Source organism: Lepidochelys kempii, chromosome 12 (assembly GCF_965140285.1).
Source record: "Lepidochelys kempii isolate rLepKem1 chromosome 12, rLepKem1.hap1, whole genome shotgun sequence".
In the NCBI taxonomy this organism is placed as follows: domain Eukaryota; kingdom Metazoa; phylum Chordata; order Testudines; family Cheloniidae; genus Lepidochelys; species Lepidochelys kempii.
The window spans coordinates 32,057,230-32,066,137 of record NC_136391.1 but is presented as its reverse complement, the minus strand read 5'-3'; the positions used below and the strand labels follow the sequence as shown (position 1 = coordinate 32,066,137).

Sequence of the window (8,908 nt, the reverse complement as noted above, 5' to 3'; positions counted from 1 at the left end):
GAAAAAATCATCTGTTTCAGTTATAACCTCAGTTCTTATTAAAACCATAAACTTCGAATGACCCAAAAGTGAAATGATTTGAAAAGTGAGGCCTATAAAACGATAAAAGAACAATTAGGGCCAAATTCCCCTGTTTCATCTGAGCAACCCATTGCTATCAATGAGGTTACACTGAGACATCACCCCATAATATCTCTTTGCAGGGAGGCTGTCTAAGCAGCAATGCCCCCCTGGGTGCCCCACTTAGAATTAGTACAGATTTACATTTTAAAAATATATGGGGGGGGGGAATTATTTTAAAATAAAATCCGAAAGAGAAGACAAAAAAACCCTCTGCTCTTTACATGACTTCTGCGTGCTCAGTGATGGAACAATTTATGGAGCTAACAAAAATCTTCCCATTAAAATGTAAAGACCGTGACAGTAAAATGTGTAATACCCAGCTAAACAGAATGACTCCTTCAGTTCTGACTATGTGGTTTAGTAGGATACTTAACAACAACCGCAGAGCTGTACACAAATTTCAAGAAAAGTATGTACCATTTACTCCTCTACATTATAGAAGCTAGTCAATCAATTAAGGGCTTGATCATCTAGTCCTTGTGCCAGCAACACTCTGATGGGAGGCGGAAGTTATGCCACCGTAAGGACTGTAGGATCAAGCTCATATGTGGTAAATAGCAGTAAAAAAGTGATGGGAAAGATGCAAGAGAAACATCTACAGAGCTTTAACTGCCAGATTTTCAGCTGCCAGGTGTAAACTGGCAAAGCTCCAGAGACTTACAGAGAGCTCTGCGAATTTACACCAGCTGAGGATCTGGCCCTTATAGATTTCCTTAAGACTGTGTGAAATAAAATGATCCTGGCCCTCACTTAACACATATAAGGAAGTAATTAGGGCCCCTCAATCCTGCAAGGCACTTAAGTTCCTCCTTAACTTTAAACATGTGACTAGTCCCCCTGAAGCCATATAACTTTGTTAGATTGAAGTCTGGGGCACTATTCACATGCTTAAAATTAAGCGTGTGATTATGTGCTGTGCTAAATCAGGACCCAATAGCATGTACGTGTAGGTGGGGGAGGTAATGTCTTTTATTGGGACAACTTCTGTTTGTGGAAGAGAGACGCTTACGCAGAGCTCTTTTCCAGGTCCCCCTTGCCTCTCTAATATCCTGAGACCAACACGGCTACAACACTGCAAATACCTATATAAGTGGTGTTTATGTTGAACCTTCTGTAATTCTTTCACTTCAAAGAAGCAGGACCGGCTCTAGGCACCAGCGAAGCAAGCATGTGCTTGGGGCATTCACAGGCACCGACTTTACCCAGTGCCAGTGGGGGCTTGGGCCCCCCCATTCCCCGCCCCTATTCCAACCCCTTCCCCAAATCCCTGGCCCTGCCTCCTTCCCCAGGCGCGCTGCATTTCCCCTCATCCCCCGCCCCCCCTCCCCCACTGTTTCGTGCGGCAAGCCTGGGAGAGAGGGGGGAGAAGTGGAGCGGCAGTGCGCTCAGGGGAGGTGAGCTGGGGCGGGGTGGGGAGCTGCCAGTGCAAACAGAGCACCCACCAATTTTTCCCTGGGGGTGCTCCATGGGTGCTCCTGGGCTGGAGTTGGCGCCTATGGGCACATTTCCAGGGGTGGAACATTTCCAGGGATGGCATTCCGGCCAAAAAGTGGGGGCGGCCAAAAAATTTTTTGCTTGGGACAGCAAAAAACCTAGAGCTGTCCCTGCAAAGAAGATATTTTATCCACTGTTAAATAAGGGATGGATGCTGGAGTAGAGTCACCACTCCAATTCTGTATTTATTTTGTTTAAATTTTGGATATTTTTTGCTTAAAAAACAACCCAAACCCTCTCTCTCCTGTCTAAGTAGCGATAGCCGATTACACTCTGACCCTACAGTGATTTCCCAGGCAATAGATTATGAAAATCATGTTTAGCAAAATGAAAAACGTAAATATCGTTTATAAGAATGATGTTAAGGAGAAGCTGTAGCTGGCTACATTCAAATTTAGTCCCATCATGGTGTGATTTGATCAAAGAAGCAAACCCTGATGTTCAGTAATGATCTGCTGGAACTTTATAGAGAGGTTGTTATTTAGGCTGAAGGAACAGGGCTGTCATAATAAAATGTACATTTTCAAAACTCAGGGCAAAAATTGCAGAATTCTTTAAAAATAACTTAGCCTTGAGGTTGTTGGCCACAATGTCTTTGTGATATAGCATGGCCAGAGGGCAGCAGGAGAGTGTTTGGAGAAGTGCTGCAGTGGGCTAAGAAGACCAAGACCCTAGGTAAAGGGATACCTGGTTTGTGCAGAGGAAGGGCAGGAAGCCCCACAAGCTGAAGAGCAGGAGAGGGAAGTAGCCCAAGGGAAGGAACCACTAGTTTTAGTGGTTTACTGCTGTCCCTAGGGCCCCTGGGGCTGGGACCCGGAGTAGAGGGTGGGCCCAGGTCCCTCCCTCTCCACTCCCCTCCTCTAGGACACTAGTAGGGCAGTTAATACCCCAGTTCAGGGGCAAGAAATGGTGCCCTGAACCCCCACCCACCAAGAAAAGAAAGCACGAGACCCATCATAGTAGTGCTGGCGATTTGCCACAGTTTGTAAATACATAAAACCAGTATGAAAATACACCAGCTCGTAGTGAGATAGGGACGAAGGGAAACAACTGAAAAAAGATATAATTATTCTGAGAGTAAAAACAACTAGAGAATCTGTTTGATCCCACAGATCAGGCCACTCTGAAGAACCGCATTGCTCAATAAACCCACTTGGTGGGATTTTCAAACTTCACTCCCATTTCGGACATGGTACTGTTAGCATTAACTTCACTGGGACTGGGGTAGGCCATTGCTTGGGGGCTTTTGAAAATTCCCACTCTGTATGTCCAGAGTAGGAGAAGGTTGGTCCTGTAGCTAACATGCAAGATCGAGAGTCAAGAGATACTGGCTCTATTCCTTGCTCATTCACAGATTCACTGAGGCTGTTGACCTTCAATCAAAGACTCATGGCAATGAGTCTGAGTCCAGGTCAATTGACTCAGGCTGCGAGGCTAAAAGTAGTAGTGTAAATGTTCTGGCTCAGGCTATAGCTCAGGCTCTGAAACCACAACCAGGGCATAGCATGACAGGGTATGTCTACACTGCAGCAGAACACCCATGGATGGGCCTGTGTCAGCTGACTTTTGCTCATGCTGCAGAGCTATACAACTGGAGTGTAGATGTTTGGGCTCAGGTTGGAGCCTGGGGTGTGGGGGAATCCCCTCCTCCCCTTTGAAGGTCCCCAGAGCCTAGGCTCCAACCCAAGCCTGAACATCTACACTGCAGTTTTGTAGCCACACAGCCCAAGCCCCATGAGCCCAAGTCAGTTGACCCAGGCCAGCTGCAGGTGTTTTATTGTAGCGTAAACATACACTCAAAGCCTGACCCCCATCCTGAGTGGGAATGTCTACACAGCTATTTTCACCTCCGTAGCCAAGTTCTGCGAGCTTGAGTCAGTTGACCGGGACTTTGAGACTTGGTACCGCAGGTTCTCTTTGCAGCGTAGACATAACCTGAATAACTTTGTGCAAGTCATCTAACCTCATTAGTAAACTGAGGACCACTATACTCGTTGACCTCACAGTTGCGAAACCGCATTCACTAGTGTATGTAGTGCTCAAATGTCAAAGCTAAGGAAATGTGACCTAGTTCTTGGCAATTTTGGTTGGATGTTGTGACAGTGCCCCCCATAAGGCTTTATGGAGATATGCTTATGAATGTATATATGATATAACGAGAATGTTTTATGCTATATGTGCCATGTAACATATCTCTGTAACGGTTATGATCTACTGAATCTATTAATCCTATTTGTCTGTATGTATCATTTTTGTATTCGAAGTTATGAATATTGGCTGTGTACTGGCTTGATTTCTAAATAACCTTAGCAGAGCATTTGGTCAGTTCCTGGAGAAAGGAATTTGCAAAGTTAAGTGCCCAATCAAGAAGCACTTAAGGAACAATTTCTTGCTTGCATATTTATACCTGCCTCTGGAAATTTCCACTACATGCATCCGACGAAGTGAGCATTCACCCATGAAAGCTTATACTCCAATACATCTGTAAGTCTATAAGGTGCCAGAGGACTCTTTGCTGCTTTTAAGGAACAATGAATCTTGGAAGGCTCCAATCCACATAAGAAGTCTTCCTGGAGACATTCAAGATACCATGTGGGCAATGGCTTCTGCCTGTAAAAACTGTGAGTCATGCATGGACATGTGACTGGCCCAGGTGACTCCAGAACTCCATCTTGGAGCTGGACTTTGCATAGGAGAGAGGAGGGGGTCTCTGCCCACCAGAGAGTCTATTTAAGCCTGTGGGAGACCCCTCCATTTTGTCTTCAGCTGGCTAAGGAGATAGCCTCTCCACCCCTAAGGATACCTGAAAGAAACTGGAACAGAAGACAATAACTACAGGGGGTGTGAGTGATTGCTGGACCCGGACTAGAAGGAGATTAGTCTGTAAAAGGAAGCTTACTGGAACTGGTGAGGTTTTGTCTGTATTCAGTTTTTTATTAGACATAGATTTGCAGGTTTTATTTTATTTTGCTTGGTAATTCACTTTGTTCTATCTATTGCTACTTGGAACCACTTAAATCCTACTTTCTGTATTTAATAAAACCACTTTTTATTTATTAATTAACTCAGAGTATGTATTAATACTTGGGCGGAAGGGGCAAACAGCTGTGCATATCTTTCTATCAATGTTATAGAGGGTGAACAATTTATGAGTTTATCCTGTGTAAGCTGAGTGTTAAAGACAGGCACACTTCTGTAAGCTGCTTTCAGTTAAGCCTACACCGGTTAGACCCAGGTCTGAACCACGTCCCCTGGGTTTGCAGCAGGCTAGTGGGTCTGGCTCAAACCAGGTAGGGCACTGAAGTCCTAAGCTGCCAGGGCAGGAAAGCAGGGACAGAAATAGTCTTGGCACATAGGGTGGCAACTCCCAAGGGGGTTTCTGTGATCCAACCTGTCACAGATGTATTCCTTGAGATTTCATCACATGACATAATCTTTAATTCTTGGAGACTCCAGGACAATCCTGGAGGGTTGGCAACTTTATTCATTCCTCCCAACTTGCCCTGGGTAAGTATGGAATGGGGAAAAGGGTGCAGGCAGTCCACTCAGTAACAGGCACAGTGCTATCTTACAGATGTACGCCTAGTTCCTGATCCTGAGAGAGGTGCTCAGCACCCTCAGTTCTCACTGAAGTTAATGGGAGTTGCAGGCCCTCCTATACCTCTCAGGTTCAACCCTCTATGGGTCTAGTCACATATCTCTTCAGAGGATGTAGCTAAATTATACATCACAAGCAAGTTTGTAATTTTTAAAGCTGTCCTGTGTGTGGGGGGGAAATATATAAACATACAGGAAAGACTGGGTATTTTCCATAAATCTTTTTACAAAAGTTGCTTATCAGCTGTATCTGGTAGACCACTCTGGAAAGATGCAAATAAAGTATTTAACTGGATTTGGTAAGCAAGGCATTCTTTCAAATTTACGTGTAATGCAAGTTTATTTTAAAAAAAAAAAGAAAAAGAAAAGAAATCCCGGTGTGTTAGTATAGGCGATGAAGGCTGAGACTAGATTCCCGAGAAGATAAAGCTTGCAAAACATTGAACCTCCAACCTCATGGACAGCACACTGAGCATTTTAAAGAAATGACTGGATACGATTAGAATCCTAGCCAATAGAATCTGATACATTCACAAGGTTTTAATCAGAAGCTTTTCTAGTCTGTGACAACCTAGCCAAGGTGGAAGAAAAAAATGAACTGCTTAATTATGGTCCCTTCTGTTTTTCTCCCATCCCCTCCATGACAGTCTACATTGCTAGTGCTAAAACACCAGTAAGCTCTGACACCTCCTTTAAGCACATGAAAGTGTGAGTAATACTGTGCATTGACACCATATAATTCTAGGCATAGCAGTTCTCTGATAGATTGGTGTGCTCCTGTCAACAAACTATTGATACCACAGCAGCTCCATTTCACACACAAAAATGTGTAGAATTTGGAGAATGGCCCAAACCTAAGACGCTTGTCTGAAAACCAGACCACCCTCCATTTTGGATAAAAATGGTAACTGAATCGCATTCAGCCTATAGATTTTAACTTTGACAATGGATACCTGAGTTTTAGGTTTTGCACAACTAAAACCATGGCCAGTTTTGCGTTGTGTTTGATAGAGAAGGGTGTGTTAATTCATGGAACATTTACTTGATATATTCTGGTTAAGTAGTCATAATGTACGCCATCTGAGATTTTCATAGCTAGATGGCATCCTAACTATTTATGCACATGCAACGCTGTTTGTGTGTACTCAAGCAGTAGTGTGTATACAAAGTAGATATTCAGTTGCATACACAGAGATGCACACATCTGATTAATGTAAATCCGTCTTGTCTAACTTAATTTCCACTTTTACAGAACATGGATTTGGTCTTTTTCTCTTCCAGCCGAGTTGCAACCAAAAGCACATTTGTCACATCCTTCAAATTGTGTGGAAGAAACAGTCACACCCTGAAGTAATCCATGGAACTATTATTACAGCATAGGCTTCCAATTTAAAAGGCAAATTTGGGGGGCCTGATTCTCATTTACACTAAGATCCTTTACACACTTGTTGCACATTAAGGGGCTTTACATTTAAACGCGAATAAAACCCATAGTCTCCGCTTTCACTATTCATTGAGGTAATCCATATTTAGCTCAAGCCTTTATCATTCTAGATCTAGATGTCCTTCAGAAGTGAACATGAGTTACTGTACAAAGAATAGTAGAGAAGTAGCATCCCCCAATATTCCGGAAGACAGCAAACCAACATGATAGGCCAGTGGATAATGCTAGTTATAAATATTTTTCGTAATTCCAACCATATATTATTAGCAACAAAGTTGAAGAAAGGTATAGAAAGTATAAATTATACTTTTAAAAAATAAAACCTAAATAATTCAGTATCTATAAGTGCTGTGCCTTGATCCAATTTTAATGGACATCTTGGCAGACTTTTTTGTGAAGTGCCGGCTCTGATCGCACTCCCTGCCGGGCAAACCTGCACATGCCACTTAGGCTGTGGCATCACATTCAGACTCCAGGCTACAAGGATCTTCCTCAGGGGTTGCAGATACCATGAGGGATTTCTGATAGATTAGCAGCCAGAATCTGAACTTTTCCTCTTAACCTAATTTTTAATAAAGCTGTACGGGTTTCTTGAATTTCTTTTGGTCTCTAACGCTTCTTTGCTTTCTCTTTGTGCAGTTTCTCCATTAGACTTCTTGAAAAGTCTTGATAAGATTGGTTGTACTTTCAGCAAAGCTCCAGCATAAGGGAAAAGTTCCCAACAGCAGTCATGAGATCCAAATGAGTCCAAGTCTGGTAGGTAGAATTGTAGTCACTTTGAAACTTGTCACCCACCTTGCCCTCTGTACAAGCAAATGTGAGGGTTTGTCTTCACTATCAGGATAAGTTGACCTAAGTTACGCTACGTGAATAATGTAGCTGGAGTTTACTTACCCCGGTGTCTTCACTATGCTGTGTAGATGGGAGACAGTATCCCATCGACTTACGCTACTCTTTTTGGGGAGCTGGAGTACCGGGGTTGACCCCAGTACTGAAGAGCACTCTGCTGTCAATTTAGCAGGTCTTCACTAGACCCGCTAAATCAACACCTGCTGCATCGATTGCAGCAGTGCCAATCTCACCGTAGTGAAGACCAACCCTAAGAGTACTTCCTATCTCCGTTCCCAGTAGTGGCGAGAACTGTTGTACAGCTACACACACAAACAAGTTGAGGAAAGTGGAGTGTGGTGCTATTTCTGTTGTTTAGAAAGAACTTGTCCTCAAGCTCAAAGCAGCATCTTTTGATTTCACAGGAGACCAAGGCAATAGCATCACCAATTTTCAGTGCTCTGTGTCAATAAGTGTGTCAATCTGCTAGGGAAGTTATTTAATGTTGTTGAATATGCATGCAATGCCAATTGTTGTATGTAACAATCTGTGCTGATGAACTGTACACGCAGCAGCATCAACAGAAGAAAATGAAATTTAAACTCAGAAAATTCAGCTCCAAACCCACTACGCTTAGGACCTGATTCAAAGTCAATACTTGTGCACAGAATTGTTAGTGTAGTTGGAAACCATCATAGTTGGTGGACAGTGTCCATGTAATTATTGCCACAGGTTTGGACTGGACATACTACAATATGATCATTTTTATTCTGTGACTCTGCTGATTTACATGTTAGTGTGAAAAATGTCATCTCTGGCTGGTGATTCTGCATTGCTTAAAACTCTACACTTCTTGGGTAAGAGATGGATGGGATATGCCCTTTTTTCTTGCTTGAAAAGTCAATTGTATGAATTGTAGAGCAGTGTATTTTTATACAAAAAACCTTCCAATATTTCCATGGTTTCCCTTTTGCTATTATGACAAGATTTTCCCCTGCAACTGAACAATAAATGTTTCATAAACAGCTCCTTCCATCTGCAAGAGGACCTTGAAAATTGATTATTTTTGTTTTTCTTTTACTCTCCAAATGTTTCTGCCATTATAAAGCAACCAGTTATTTTGCTAGGAAGGAATGTGAAGAATTAGAAAAGTTGAAAGCGATTAAGGCTCTGTCCTTTTAAAACAGAACCACTCCGTTCAGCCTGTGCAGAAGACACTCTGAAGCCTTGAAAACAAGTCCTTTTCTAATCCCATGGGGTGGTGTTTGCATTAGCAGAGAAGAAACGATATAACAGAGACTATTTTCTTCATATTTAAAGGTCCCTGTGGCTTATACTTATTCTATGTAGATGTTTAGTTTTGGATACTTTGTTTCTAGGAAGGCCACCAAAAGTTCAGAGTTATGGAGAAAAGGTCACTTT

At 42.7% G+C, this 8,908-nt stretch overlaps 1 long non-coding RNA gene across 1 annotated transcript in view; it reads left to right on the top strand.

The window, feature by feature from the left end:
- Nucleotides 1-4,117: 4,117 nt before the first annotated feature.
- LOC140896346 (uncharacterized) overlaps nt 4,118-8,908 on the top strand; it is a 45,786-nt gene continuing 40,995 nt past the window's right edge. Inside the window, exons 1-2 of the long non-coding RNA XR_012154523.1 lie at nt 4,118-4,524; nt 7,298-7,414. This is a non-coding gene — a long non-coding RNA (uncharacterized LOC140896346). The remainder of the gene's footprint in view (nt 4,525-7,297; nt 7,415-8,908) is intronic.